This window comes from Dermacentor variabilis, chromosome 3 (genome assembly GCF_050947875.1).
Source record: "Dermacentor variabilis isolate Ectoservices chromosome 3, ASM5094787v1, whole genome shotgun sequence".
NCBI classification, from domain to species: Eukaryota; Metazoa; Arthropoda; class Arachnida; order Ixodida; family Ixodidae; genus Dermacentor; species Dermacentor variabilis.
This window is the reverse complement of record NC_134570.1, coordinates 80275237-80289897: the sequence shown is the minus strand read 5'-3', so window position 1 is coordinate 80289897 and position 14661 is coordinate 80275237. Positions and strand designations below refer to the sequence as shown.

Below are 14661 nucleotides of genomic sequence, written 5' to 3'. Positions count from 1 at the left end.
GGACAACATAGGGGAAATTACTTGTGCTTAATAAATGAAATAAAGAAACGATAAATTAATGGAAATTAAAGTGGATGAAAAAACAACTTGCCGCAGGTGGGAACAACCTTCGCATTTCGCGTGCGATGCTCTGCCAATTGAGCTACCACGGCGCTGTTTCCCCATCCACTTTCTTGGGTATTTCTTCGTCCTAGTATATATATATATATATATATATATATATATATATATATATATATATATATATATATATATATAGCCACCGACCCTGAAGCACTATAATCTGATCAGTCTCAACATGCCGTTCTCCTACGCCGGCGCGAAAGCGCGAGTCGTCGCCTATACTGCAACTTCTCTGAAACGCGGCGGCACAGTCGCGACAGACGACACGGCAGACGACGGTCGTCTGCTTCCGCTATGCGAGATCGCGCGCTCAGTGTGCCTCGCGAACGGAAATACCGCGCCGGAGTGTAACAGCTATAGGCTCGCGCGCGCGTCCTTGTAAGCGAGCATCCTACAGACCGTCGGGCTTTGCTTGCGCTGGCGTGTAGCTGCAGCCGAGAGGTGTCACGTGCGTCACGAACGACGTCTTGACGCGCGCGCTCAGCGCTATCGGCAGGACGCAGCGAGAATCTCGGTGAATTCCGGCGCCTCCCTCTTTCCTCCCGCCGCGCCGGCGTTTTTCTTTTTCTTCGTTATTGCACAAACGTGGCGCATGCCTGCCTCCTGCAAAAAAAAAAAAAAAAAAAAAATTGCGTACCTATGTACAGAACGGTCGACAGTCGCAGGGAACGAGCGCCTTACTAGTAATACGTTCAGTTTGATTGCAATACTTCCTCGGCAATGTCGCAGACAAGACAGAGAGAAGTAAGACATGAAACGCGGAGAGGTTAACCAGATGAACTGTCCGGTTGGATAATCTGTTATGAGGGAAGAGCAGAAAAGTGACTGATATGATGCATTAGGCAGACACGCCCTTGCGCAAGATATAATCTACTGATTTTGATCGCATATCTCATGCTGAAGTTTGTGGTGCAGTAGATATTAAGTGTTCCCTTCAACAGTGAGCCATACTGTACGTCTAGGAGATTATACATCAGTGCGCAACAAGCCGTGTGTTTGCAAATAAATGTCGTCACAAATACATATCTTTTTTTTAGCTGGGTCCCCTCTATTACCAAATATAGATCAAAATACTTCGCAGTCAAAGAAGCTATTGTTTCATTTTAGGAATAGTCTGCGAATTTCACGACCCACGCACGCGTAGCTGAGTATATATATATATATATATATATATATATATATATATATACATGTTCGGCAGTACTTCATCGTCTCCACATGGTCATCATCGCTTGAGGGGACCCATCTTGAGATTGATCTGTGCCTGGAGTGTGACGCGTCCGCCACGTTTTCGGGGCTTATTAAAGGTCGTCCTAACTGCTACGTCACAATATATATATATATATATATATATATATATATATATATATATATATATATATATATATATATATATATATAGGGCGTCCTACGCGTCTTGTGCGATAACTTAAGGATATGCAGTGTACGACGTAGCTAGACAGAACCAAAGTAGTGTTGTCTGCCATCGCTTGGAGCAAGTCAGCATCTCGCGTAATTACATAATCAGTTATAATTAATTATTTAGTTTAATAAATATTACATTTACAGCAAAAGCGTCAATGAGAAGGTTGCGGAACATTCTGAAAAAATTGCCGGTCCATCTTCCTGTTGCTCCATATGTGCTACATGAAACTTTTTTTGCAAGCCTGAAAGAAACGCGCGAAAAGTGCCGCGCGACTGATCGCGCGGCGCCTTTTTGTGTTTCGCGGGCTTTCCTCCAGGCTTGAAAAGAACTGCCTCCTATACTAAGTCTTTGTTTCCACATCGCGCTAACACGAGCCGCCGTGGTTGCTATGGTGTTAGGCTGCTGAGCACGAGGTCGCGGGATCGAACCCCGGCCACGGCGGCCGCATTTAGATGGGGGCGAAATGCCAAAACACCCGTGTGCTTAGATTTAGGTGCACGTTAAAGAACCCGAGGTGGTCGAAATCTCCGGAGTCCTCCACTACGGCGTGCCTCATAATCAGAAAGTGGTTTTGGCACGTAAAACCCCATAATTTAATTTTTTATATCGCGCTAACACATACCCTCTAGACTTGAACCAACTCGCCCAGCAGCACATTTTACTCTTCTGATGCGTCCCGCGGCATGCTGGAAGAGAAGCGAGCTTCAGCACTGCAAATATGTCTCTAGTTGTCAGCGACGCATCTGCCCAAATACCGCTTCTTGCTGTTTTTGGCGTGTCGCCGGGCTCTTGGCGACTGCGAACCACTTTATTTTCTATCCGCGTGGCACGGTGCGTGCAACTGGAGCTTGATCTTATCACTGCAGCCAGATGTTACCTTCGTCGAGCTAGCCGCCATTGGGTGGCTTTTCAGCATTGCACCCGAAAGCCAGCAGTCCCTCGAGGTCACACCGCCAGTAGGAAAATAACGTCTCTCGAGCCGTGCCTGTCCAAGGCTTAGCTCAGTTGGTCCTTCTGACGCTGTTGCTTGCCCCGCACCAATCGATTCTGTCTTCGCAGTCTTCAACCCTCACCGCTACTGTCCGCCAATCTCCTATGGTAAAAAATAAAGAGAAAAGTTAAGCCGGCATAAGGAAACCGACAGCACGTGCCGAGGAACCGCCCCTGTTGTTTCTCCGGCGGTATTCTGAGCGGTACTGATTGTCAAGATTGAACCCTACTGCGTAGCTCCTCAAATGTTGCATGTGCTTCCGAGCGAAGCCAGGCGCGCAATGATCGCCGCCTGCGATAAGGCGTGAGGAGAAAGTGAGATGAAGGGAAAGGCACGGGCCTTTATACATACGGGTCGCACTTGGTTTGCAATTCGGTTCTGGTTGAGGGGGAAGCGGGAAAATAAACGAGAAAGGGAAAAGGATTAGGTAGGCGTGGCTTTTATACGGAACGACGTATGCAACTATGCTCCGCTCCATAGATAGCAGTCAACGCTGTGGAAGCTACGCAAGAAGTTCGGTCAGGAAAAGATATCACTCCGCGCTTTCCGTGAATGCTTCGCTGGGCGTGAGCATTGTTGGGAACTCAGCGCTGACGCCCGTTGTTGCACCTGGGTCGCAAGCCCCAAGGGTAGCGTTGGCCTGGCGGCCTGGGGCACAACTGGAAGCATCCGAAGGTCCCGGCAAAGCATGAGTCGACTGGTAACAGAACAACTTGTTTATTCTAACATCACATAACAGCGGGCGGTCAGGTCGACCGAAGTAGAGAGACGGGAGTGCACGTTACTCAACAGAAGAAATCGGAGCCTCTCTTGGCGTCCAGGGGCAGCTGCTTTTATACTCTCGCAGTTGAGGGCAAGAAGGAACGCCTCTATAGACGCGCACGTAACTGTGCCGCTCGGCACGTTGGGAAGAGTAGGTGGCGCATCCGCCGGGCCGGCGCCGCTCGGGTACGTTGGGATGAGTAGGTGACGCACCCGCCGGGCCGGTGCCGCTCGGACCTCCTCGCTTCACAGTTGGGGGAGCTCCTCTCCCCGGCTGCCGCGCTTTGACAAGCGTGGGCACCAACATGCACACACACACACACGCGCACACACGGAGACACGAGGCATTGGAACATGCCTGGACGCGCTTGGCGGGGAGGCTTAGCAGCGGCGCCGAACGGGCCAAAATGTCTGCCGCTTTGAACAAAGCCCCAGCGTCCGTTGCATCCGCGCCGGCTATACCGCGCGTCGTAGGCGAAACGTAACAGACCGCCCCGCCGGGGGAAGAAGATCCCGATGGTCAGGGGACTGCATCCGCTGTCCGGAGGGATGTCGCTCGATGATGCTCATAACCGAAGTCGGGCGTCCCTCGACGTTTCTTGAGCGCAGCGCCCAGAGAAGGCCTCGTTCTCTCGTTCAGGTTCACACAGGACACTGCAAAGTGACTTCGGGAGAGTTCACATTTTTGTTCTCGTTCCCGGCAAGCGTTAGAACTACGCCGAAACTCAACCGCTCAGTCAGCAAGCACGGCACAACCCTCACTAAGCCCTGCCAGGCTCTTTCCCCTTTTATACCACTGCCTAGTTCCTTACAGTAGTCTCGCAGCACTCAGAACGCGTCCACAAATTGGAAAATTGCACTAGAAAGCACATCATCACTTTGAAACACTACACAAAAGCAATATGTTAAAAATCCTGCCTCAGGAAGAAAAACATCAGTAACAAACAATTTTGAGGCTGATTCCTACGTTAGGGGCTTCGACTTAAGCCATCGGCGTTACCGTTGAGACTCCCCTTTTTGTAACGCACCTCAAAGGAATATTGTTGCAAAGCGAGGCTCCAGCGCAGGAGGCGGCCATTTTTGGGAGAGATGGTCTGCAGCCATTGGAGAGGGCAGTGATCCGTCTCAATGATAAACCTCGAGCCGGCTAGATAGCATGACAATTTCTGAACGGCCCACACGAGACACGCACACTCTTTCTCGGTGGCGCTATACGCCTGCTCACGACTGGTCAGCTTACGACTAGCATACAGGACGGGGTGTTCTACTTCTCCATTTTCCGGTTGGCACAGTACAACGCCCATGCCTCGCTCACTAGCATCGCACTGAACAACGAACCCTTTTGTATAGTCTGGCGATCGTAGCACAGGCTGGCTTGTTAGGGCACTCTTTAGGGCACTAAAAGCTCTTTCCTTTGTCTCGTCCCAGACGACTGTTTGCGGCTCTGTCTTTCTTAGAGCATCCGTCAGGGGAGCCGCGATATCAGAGTATCTGGGGATGTACCTCTGATAGTAGCCGGCGACACCGAAGAACGACCGAATATCGGTCTTCGTGCGCGGTTGCGGAAAGTCTCGCACAGCGGCCAGCTTTATTTCAGGGGGGCGGCGACGACCCCGACCAATCACGTGACCGAGGTAGACAACCTCGGCCTGTGCTAACTGGCACTTGGGAGCCTTGACTGTCAAGCCCGCTTCGCGCAGGCGGGTTAGCACTGCCCGCAAGTGGGCCATATGCTCAGACCAGGATGCGGAGAAAATCGCTACGTCGTCTAGATACGGTAAAGCGAATTCTTGCTGTCCCCGCAACACTTTATCCATGAGGCTTGGAAAGCAGTATGGCGCGTTCTTCAAACCAAAACTCAAAACGTTAGGACGGAACGTTCCCATTGGTGAAATGAACGCCGCATACCTACTAGCCTCTTCTGTAAGTGGAACCTGCCAATAACCCCTGACAAGATCTAGGGTGGAAATAAACTGAGCGCTACTAACTTTCTCAAGGCGTTCCTCGATGTTAGGTGTCGGATAAATTTGATCCTTAGTGATGGAATTAAGCCTGCGGTAGTCGACGCAAGGACGAGGTTCCTTGCCCGGTACCTCAACTAAAATCAAAGGGGAGGTATAATCACTCTCACCTGCCTCAATAACACCGAGCTGTAGCATTTCCTTTACCTCAGCCTCCATAATATCGCTCTGGCGGGGTGACACCCGGTACGCCTTGGATCGTACTGGCTCTGGGGAGGTAAGTTCTATATCATGAGTAAGGACAGAAGTCCTACCAGGCCTCTCCGAGAACAGACCTTGAAACTCTTGTAAGAGCTGGTGTAGTTCGACTTTCTGCTCAGGCGACAGCGATGCTCTACTGATTAAGTCACTAATGACTTGATCGGTGTCTTTCCTGTTCGTCACTGAGCCTAGTCCCGGAAGCTCGACCGGAAGCTCTTCAGGAACGTTTACCATCATGCACACCACTGCTTCCCGTTGTTTATAGGGTTTGAGCAGATTACAGTGGTAAACTTGCTGTGCTTTCCGCTTTCCTGGCAGACTCACCACGTAGTTGACGTCCGACAGTTTTTGAACAATTCGTGCTGGGCCCTCCCACTGCACGTCTAGTTTGTTTTTTAGCGATGTGCGCAATATCATGACCTCATCGCCCACCTCGAAACGACGGGCCCTGGCTGTCCGATCATAATAAACCTTGGCCCTCTGCTGGGCCTTTGCCATTGCTTCACCTGACAACTCCTGTGCCCTTCTTAAGCGTTCGAGGAGCTTAAGCACGTACTCCACCACGACTGGGTCGTCGCCCCTGCCTTCCCACGATTCTCGAAGCATGCGAAGCGGAGACCGAAGCGAGCGACCGTACACCAGCTCAGCTGGCGAAAACCCCGTAGCCGCATGCGGCGCCGTCCGTAATGCAAACATCACCCCAGGCAGACACAGCTCCCAGTCAGTTTGATGTTCAAAACACAATGCTCTCAACACGCGCTTCATGACGGAGTGGAGCTTCTCAACGGAGTTCGACTGTGGGTGGTACACTGAGCTGTGTAACAGCTTTACCCCACACCTTTCGAGAAAAGTTGTCGTCAAAGCGCTAGTAAACACTGTGCCCTGATCTGATTGGATTTCCGCAGGAAAACCAACTCGCGCAAATATGGACAGTAGTGCATTGACTATCTCAACTGAGCTGAGTTCTTTAAGCGGCACTGCTTCAGGGAACTTTGTCACTGGGCAGATCACAGTCAAAATGTGTCTGTACCCCGTGGCTGTTACCGGCAGAGGTCCCACTGTATCAATAACGAGCCGTCTAAAAGGCTCCGTAATGATAGGTACCAATCTCAACGGCGCCCTTGATTTGTCCCCTGGTTTGCCCACCCGCTGACAGGTGTCACATGTCCTCACGAAATGGTCTGCGTCCCGAAAACACCCTGGCCAATAGTACTCTTGCAAGAGACGGTCCTTAGTTTTCTTAACTCCTAGGTGTCCGGACCACGAACCCCCGTGCGACAAGCGCAACAGATCCTGACGATAGCATTGAGGCACGATCAGCTGATCGAACTCCACTCCCCGGCGGTCTAGATACTTCCGGTACAGGACCCCACCTCTTTCCACAAAGCGAGCATTTTTCTTGGCGATGCCTTCCTTGACAATGCAGCGTATGTTTTCTAGGCTGCCATCCTTTTTTTGCTCGGCTATCAAAGCCGACCGGCTGACTTTTAGCAACCTATTAAGTCCGTCTGACGTAGGCGCGATGAGCAAATCTGCAGATAGCTCTTCTAACTTTCCCGCATCGGGAATTTCCTCTCCAGTATCTGGTGCCTTTAACGTTACAGACTCAATTTTATTCAGTTCGGGCGTGCTCTGAATATCAGCTTGCTGCGCCTCTGACCCTTTCTCATTGTTCGACAACGTCGGCGCCGCAACTACCGCCTTTGCAGCGAGCTCCCGAACCTTCGATCTGGTTAAGGCCTGAACGCTAGCCTCACCAAACAAAAGCCCCTTCTCGCGCAGGGGGTGATCGGACCTGTTCGAAAATAGGTACGGGTACTGGGGGGGCAGCATAGATGACACTGCCGCCTCCGTCTCAAGCGCTCCGAAAGGTCCTTCAATAAGCACTTTGGCTACGGGCAGACACACGCTATGAGCTTCCACGGCTTGCTTGATCCATGCGCACTCGCCCGTGAACATATCGGGTTCTACGTAAAAGGGGTGAACTACATCCATCGTAGCTGCGGAATCGCGAAGCACTCGGCACTGTTTCCCGTTCACGAGGAGGTCTCGCATGTAAGGCTCGAGAAGCTTCATGTTCTCGTCAGTGCTGCATAATGACAAAAACACGACTTTTGTTTTTGTTTCTGGACACTGCGCCGAAAAGTGACCCGGCTTCTGGCACGTATAACACACGCGCGCTTGCCTCATCTCGAACCGCTTTCTGCGTTCGGCTTCGGCTGCCGCCGTCTCCTTACGTTCTGTCGGACTGCTTTCACTCGCATCCGCACTACGTGTGTCGCCCCTTGCTCTCATGGGTGTGAACTTTGGCCTCTCAAACTTGGAGCCAAATTCACCCTTTTGACCGTCCTTAGCTCCGCGAGCCCGACGCGTCACAAACTCCTCGGCTAGCTCAGCGGCTTTAGCCACCGTACAAACGTCTGGCCTATCCAAGACCCAGTACCGCACGTTCTCAGGTAACCGACTATAAAACTGTTCCAGCCCGAAGCACTGCAGAACTTTATCGTGGTCACCAAACGCTTTCTCTTCTTTGAGCCACTCCTGCATGTTTGACATAAGCCTGTACGCAAACTCTGTGTATGACTCACTTTTGCCTTTCTCATTTTCCCGAAACTTCCGACGGAACGCCTCCGCTGACAGCCTGTACTTTTTTAGCAGACTCGATTTCACTTTGTCGAAATCCTCTGCCTCCTCTCTATTCAAGCGAGCGACTACGTCGGCCACCTCGCCGGGTAACAAAGTGAGCAAGCGCTGTGGCCACGTTTCCCGAGAGAACCCCTGCTTCTCGCACGTTCGCTCGAAGTTAACCAGGAACAAACCAATGTCCTCTCCAAGCTTAAACGGCCGCATCAGGTCAGTCATTTTGAACAATACGCGTTCTCCTGCACCGTGTGCCTGACTTCCATTACGAGCGCGTTCTATCTCTACCTCGAGACGCTTCATTTCCAGAGCGTGTTGACGGTCGCGCTCTTGTTGCTCTCGCTCTTTCTGTTCTTTACGTTCACGCTCTTCTTTTTCTTTCTGTTCTTTTCGTTCACGCTCATCTTTCTCTTTCTGTTCTTTAATTTCGCGCTCCTGTCTTTTTGCCGTCTCCCTCTCCTCAATGGTCTCAAGGCATTCCGACAGCTCGTCATCCTCAGCCTCTAACTCAAGAATAGCCCTCAGCAGTTCTGGTTTTCTGAGTTTGTCTGAGACATCCAGACCCAACTCCCTTGCAAGCTCCAGCAATTTCGGTTTGCGCAACGACTTCAAATCCATGGCTGCTCTGAATGCTGCTTTCTCTACTGCCTATTATTGTCTTGCCGCAAACTAACCCGGCAGCAACGACAACCACAATTACCAGCTCTGTTTCTGACACTAACAAAAGCCTGGCAAAACTCAGAAGAAGAAAGTCCCGCACTCACCAAACCTCGCAGCCAAGAATTCAGCGCAGTCGTTCCGCTGCAGGCAACCAGTCATCACACAGGGCTCGTTGCACTGCTCCCGGATGGTCGTTGTGCTGCTCAGCATACAGTCAACCGCATATCTTCGCTGCTGGCCTCCGTTGTCGCGATCCCACCGCTGCCACCAGTTGTTGGGAACTCAGCGCTGACGCCCGTTGTTGCACCTGGGTCGCAAGCCCCAAGGGTAGCGTTGGCCTGGCGGCCTGGGGCACAACTGGAAGCATCCGAAGGTCCCGGCAAAGCATGAGTCGACTGGTAACAGAACAACTTGTTTATTCTAGCATCACATAAGAGCGGGCGGTCAGGTCGACCGAAGTAGAGAGACGGGAGTGCACGTTACTCAACAGAAGAAATCGGAGCCTCTCTTGGCGTCCAGGGGCAGCTGCTTTTATACTCTCGCAGTTGAGGGCAAGAAGGAACGCCTCTATAGACGCGCACGTGACTGTGCCGCTCGGGCACGTTGGGAAGAGTAGGTGGCGCATCCGCCGGGCCGGCGCCGCTCGGACACGTTGGGATGAGTAGGTGACGCATCCGCCGGGCCGGTGCCGCTCGGGCACGTTGGGATGAGTAGGTGACGCATCCGCCGGGCCGGTGCCGTCGGACCTCCTCGCTTCACAGTTGGGGGAGCTCCTCTCCCCGGCTGCCGCGCTTTGACAAGCGTGGGCACCAACATGCACACACACACACACGCGCACACACGAAGACACGAGGCATTGGAACATGCCTGGACGCGCTTGGCGGGGAGGCTTAGCAGCGGCGCCGAACGGGCCAAAATGTCTGCCGCTTTGAACAAAGCCCCAGCGTCCGTTGCATCTGCGCCGGCTATACCGCGCGTCGTAGGCGAAACGTAACAGCATGCACGTGAGGCTCTTTGCGACGGGTTGCAAATAAAAAAAAAAAAAGAACCGAAAATAACAACGAAAATAAAATGATCTAAAACAACGGTTTAGCTGCCGTATACCACAGGCTGTGTCTAAGAATTAAAATTTGTTTCACTCAATACTAAGCCTATATAAAAAGCAGTTGCGCACAGTTCGCTCAAAAAAAAAAAGAAAGAAAAAAAAGATCGAACTATATCCAAGCGCGAACGAAGCTGCAAGAAGTCTCTCTAGCCTTGTCTCTCTAGCACAGCGTTGACTGCTTTGTGTGGAACGGAGTATGGTTCAACGTGCCGACTCTCCCGACTGTGGCTGTTGTGACGCACCGAAAACAGCGAACCACGTGCTTTGGCTTTGCTCAAGAGATATATGCACGCGAACTTCAGACGCCGCCTGATTCTCAAATTTGTCCCAAATCGACAGTTGACCGTTTACCGAAGACGCTATAGCGGGTCCTTGGCCAGACTTTTTGTCGTCTTTACAAACCCTTATATTCCCCAAACCAGTGCTGGGTAGAAAACTGGAAACTCGCCTGTGGTTAACCTCCCTGCCTCTCTCTCTCTCTCTCGAGGTGGGGCATTTGCGTTCGTGCGTTACTTGTGTTCCGGCACAGCACGGAGCTTGACCCAGGGCTGGGAAATATCCGTGATAAGGGCCATTTATTCACGGCTTACCGTCCACATCGTAGCCACTCATAATCATCGATCTCTCCCCTTCCCTTTATCCCGGTGCAGAGCAGCAGGCTAGAGGATTAACGCGACTAGGTTAGTTAGTTATGTTCAGTTTTGTGCCTTTATCTTTTGTAAAATGATTTGTTGTTTTGTGCCGTTCTTTAGCGCTGTTTGCTTCCAAATCATGTACCGACTAGCTCACGTAGTCGCGTTATTGCATCTTATTTCTTGTACATCGGGCCAGCGCACTGTGTTATGGCTTCCTCTTTGTTAAATCGGTTTCTTGTTTCGTCCCGTATTGAGCGCCGGCTGCTTCCAAAGGCTAGAGGAATCAAACACAGGCCGACATCTGGGATTTCTTAAATAAATTTCTCCTCTGTACTAGAGAGCGGAGAGCGCTGGGCTAGTTGGTACATATTCATTGTAAAGGAGCGCAAACAAACGGACACAGAGCACATAGACACCACAGGCGCTTAACTTGCGTTGCTTGTGGTGTCTATAGGTGCTCTTTGTGCGTTTGTTCGCGCTCTTTTATAACGAATCTACTCTCTACATCGATTTCCACGCAAGCAGACGACTCGATTATCTATACACGTCCTACAAACGTTTTTCGATGGCGCCGGGTGGACATACGGAAGCTGATGGCGCAACGAATTTCACCTGTATTCACGCATGCACGTGCCAAAAGGTTACGCGCCTGCTGGTTGCACCGCCCAGCAGTGCGTGAAACCCTGCGCGAATGCCACTGTCATTCCGTGGCTCTCCGCTGAGACGCCTTCCCCGAGAGCCCATTTTACACGACCTCTCGGGGTCCTTTGCTCTGTACGTTAAAGAGCCGCTTGTTCCGCTTCTTTCCGTTGCAACTGGGCACGTATCAAGCACGGCCTGGCTCGAATAATTGTCGAGCGTCGTCTTCTCGCACCACTTGCCATACGAGGAAGTGAAGCGAGCCGAGCACGGCAGTCGCGCTGTGTAATGAAAGGCCTCATTCAGCTGGGCGCGCAACGACGAGTGCTGACGCGTCGCTGCTGACACTGTACAATGTATGCGCTGATAAAGCGGCTTGCTGCACGCGAAGTTTGAAATTGTTTGTACTGGTAGATGGCTCAGAGCGAGCATATCGCCAAGAATCCAGACATAAAGGAAGGGAGTAGGTGACATGGCAACAGGCAGCTACCCTATTTTGCGGCCGAAACTTCGCCAATGTATATCCCTAAGCGAGCGAGCATTTACTGGGACTGATGCCAAGAATATCATGCTATGTTGATTAACATTGATCGAACGAGGGATGTCTTTGGGAGTGAACGTTTTTACGAGGCCACGAATAAAAGTTCCCTTGCCGGAACGTTGGCTCCAGTGACATGCCTTGTGCGATCGCTCTTGATCACTTCAGGTCTCGGTCTCCCGGCGCATACTTCTTTCTTCTTGTTAGGGTATCACGGCAAATTATCGCTAATAAATTATGTAAAAATCTGTATTTCCTTTTTAGAAAGCGTTTGCGATGCATCTCTATAAACAGATGCGCACCAGTGTTACTCGTGCCTTCTCCTTATTTTTTTTTTTCTCCTTTTTTCCCCCTAGGTGCAGAATTCGATTCCAGCATAGTTCTTGTGTTGTTGTGTCCTGGGAACGTCCTGCTTGCAGGATATGCAATGGACAGGCAACCAAATATAGTTCTGCGATAAATTAAAACTCGTGTCATGAAAAGCAACGATACATCCATGTGGAAGTTAAGAGAGAGAAAGTGATAGATAAAAGGAACGGGGTCTAACTACAACACTGCACCCGTTTGGCTACCCTGCGCTGAGGAAAACGAAAACTGACCCCGTTGTTGTTTACTTTGTAGGCATTGAGCTACTCTTACGTGGCTTCAATCATTTCCTTTTATGAATGCGCAGTTAAGCGCGCAATCAGTTTGTGCCTTAACAAGAAAAGGATCGTTATTCCTTTCACCGCAGTTTTGACAGAATTTGCCCTTTTTTGCGGTGCTAAGTGCCGCATCGTTATCGCAGTCGAGTATGCAAAAAAGTCATTTTGCAAATCCGTCGGCGCATTCGCAGTTACATTTCACTCGCAGCCGTTTATACTGGTGGGAAGTGTCAAGTTGGATGAGTGTGGCTTCCCCAGCTTAACCGATACAACCCCAAATACGTTCATTTCATACCAAGCAATGGAGTAGTCATTAATGCTAACACGTGGGGCGGTTGTGGAAGAATCAACCTGAACCTCCAACGCGTCTCTTGGGAAAATACCTCACGAACCTTGTCCGTATACGTTTGCCTACAAACGGCGTGTAGAAGGTATAGAACTGCTATGTAAATGTTAAGTATATCTCGCTCCTCTACTTTCCCGCCGTACGAGTCCTTGTCGTAGGAGGAAATCCCATTTTCGCGTTCGGTGGAACATTAGCATAAAGATGGCCTCCGTTGTATAACTCGGTGTGTATGTAAGTAGATCCTTGGCACAGCCGCGGGTTTTACGGCGTTGTACGAAACTGCGCAAGCAGAAGATTGAAACTGCGCGCACTCTCTCGTCGTGTTAAGAACTCTTACGCGGCTCCTTTTTTTTTTTTTTTTCGTTATCACTAGAGTTGAACTACAAAGAATGAAAACGAGAAGTCGGGTTAAGTGCCGCCTCCAGCTCCTTATCATTCCTTCTGGATCGCGAGGTGAGGGAGGGAGAGTGACAGAGCTGGCTGCTTTCGTCCTTTTAATTACCGCACCGGAGACGACTCTTAATAGGGTTCCAAGATCTCTTCCTTGTAAGGTCGGCCGCCACGCCGGTCTTCGTTGCCCCGGGCGTACGCGTTCGCGCTGCTACACTACCCTTTGGTTCTCCCGGGTCGTTTCCTTGCGCCTGTACGGCGTCGCTTCCTTGTGCATGCCCCATGCAGTTCACACCTCTTGCGCTTTTGTTACGCTCTTGTTTGCTTTCTCCCGTACAGCAGGGCCACACCTCTCAGCCCACTTTCTCTGCTGAATAAAACAGGAGCCAAGTTTGCGACGGCCATGTGAAACTTCCTTCGTCCTTCTTCTCATCTGCCTCCTTTCTTTTCTTTTCCTTCTCACATACTTTCTTTGGTTGTTTGTTTATCGCTCATTTATGAGCCTTTCACTGAGTGCCGCTTTCTCCGACCGAGACTTCCAGTTGCAGCATCTTTTGTTTTCTTCTGGTTTCATTACTTTGTAGTTCAAGTTGTTAAGTGCAGCAGGCCTGCAGTTCCTTACTTTCTTCGCTGTTTATGTTTGAACTACGTAAAGAATGTTTCGGGTCTCACGTAAGGCGTGTAATAAGAGCCCGCAGGCTGACAACATCTTGTTAGCGTGCTTCTAGTAGTGGGCCTGAGAAACTTTGCTTTCTGAAGTTCTTCCTTCATTTTTAAAACTTTTTTTACATAGTGCTATATAGATTGAAGCACACTTGTCTGCCTTCTTTCAGGTTTGAACTGTTTGCTTTGAGTCAATTCACGTGCGCATCATGGCATACTCTGAACTGGTAGTCTAAGAGTTGCCAGCGTCGTCGTAGTTTTGCTTTTTTTTTTTGCAATATATACTCGCCATCAGGCATGTTTGTTGTTGTTATTGAACCTCGAGCACAGCACGTGCCCGCCTCGCGCATTGGCCAAGTGTAGGCAAGCCTGTTCGTCGTTCCCTGTTCTGAGCTCTATTTTTTCTCTCCAACGCTTCCCCTTCCCTCTGAGCCATTCAGAAGCGGTGTTCCTGCCGAAGGCAGATTTTTGTGTCCTTTATCAGTGCGGATCACGTAACCGTTTCTTATCCAATCTTTCACGGAAGGTGCGAGTCAGAGACGTAATATAGACAACAAACCGGTCGAGATTCCCTCCTGCGCGCACATTTAAAACATAAATGCTACCTGTTTGATTCGGTCGTAACATCGATCTCAGTCCGGTGCGTTGCGCCACCCGTGGTAGACGAGTGAGCTAGCTGTTGCCACCCAGAGTTGTCTGTTCGACGATTTTGAACTGACGATTTTCTCTTTTTTTTTTCTTTTGCCCACAGGGGGCGCGTACTTCTGCCGGCTCCCAAAAAAGTTGACCAGTGGGAACGCGCTGATATTGACGTGGAGCTTCGCAGCAGGTATGCCTTAATATCATTTTTTATCTGTTTCTTTTTTTCTGCTCGCTG

At 50.5% G+C, this 14661-nt stretch overlaps 1 protein-coding gene across 2 annotated transcripts in view; it reads left to right on the top strand.

The window, feature by feature from the left end:
• RapGAP1 (Rap GTPase activating protein 1) overlaps positions 1-14661 on the top strand; it is a 314819-nt gene that overhangs the window by 74215 nt on the left and 225943 nt on the right. Inside the window, exon 2 of one of the 2 annotated variants that reach the window (XM_075685745.1) lies at positions 14536-14613. The exons of the other annotated variant lie outside the window; for it this stretch is intronic. The gene's annotated coding sequence lies outside the window, so the exon portion shown is untranslated. The remainder of the gene's footprint in view (positions 1-14535; positions 14614-14661) is intronic. 2 annotated transcript variants of the gene reach the window in all.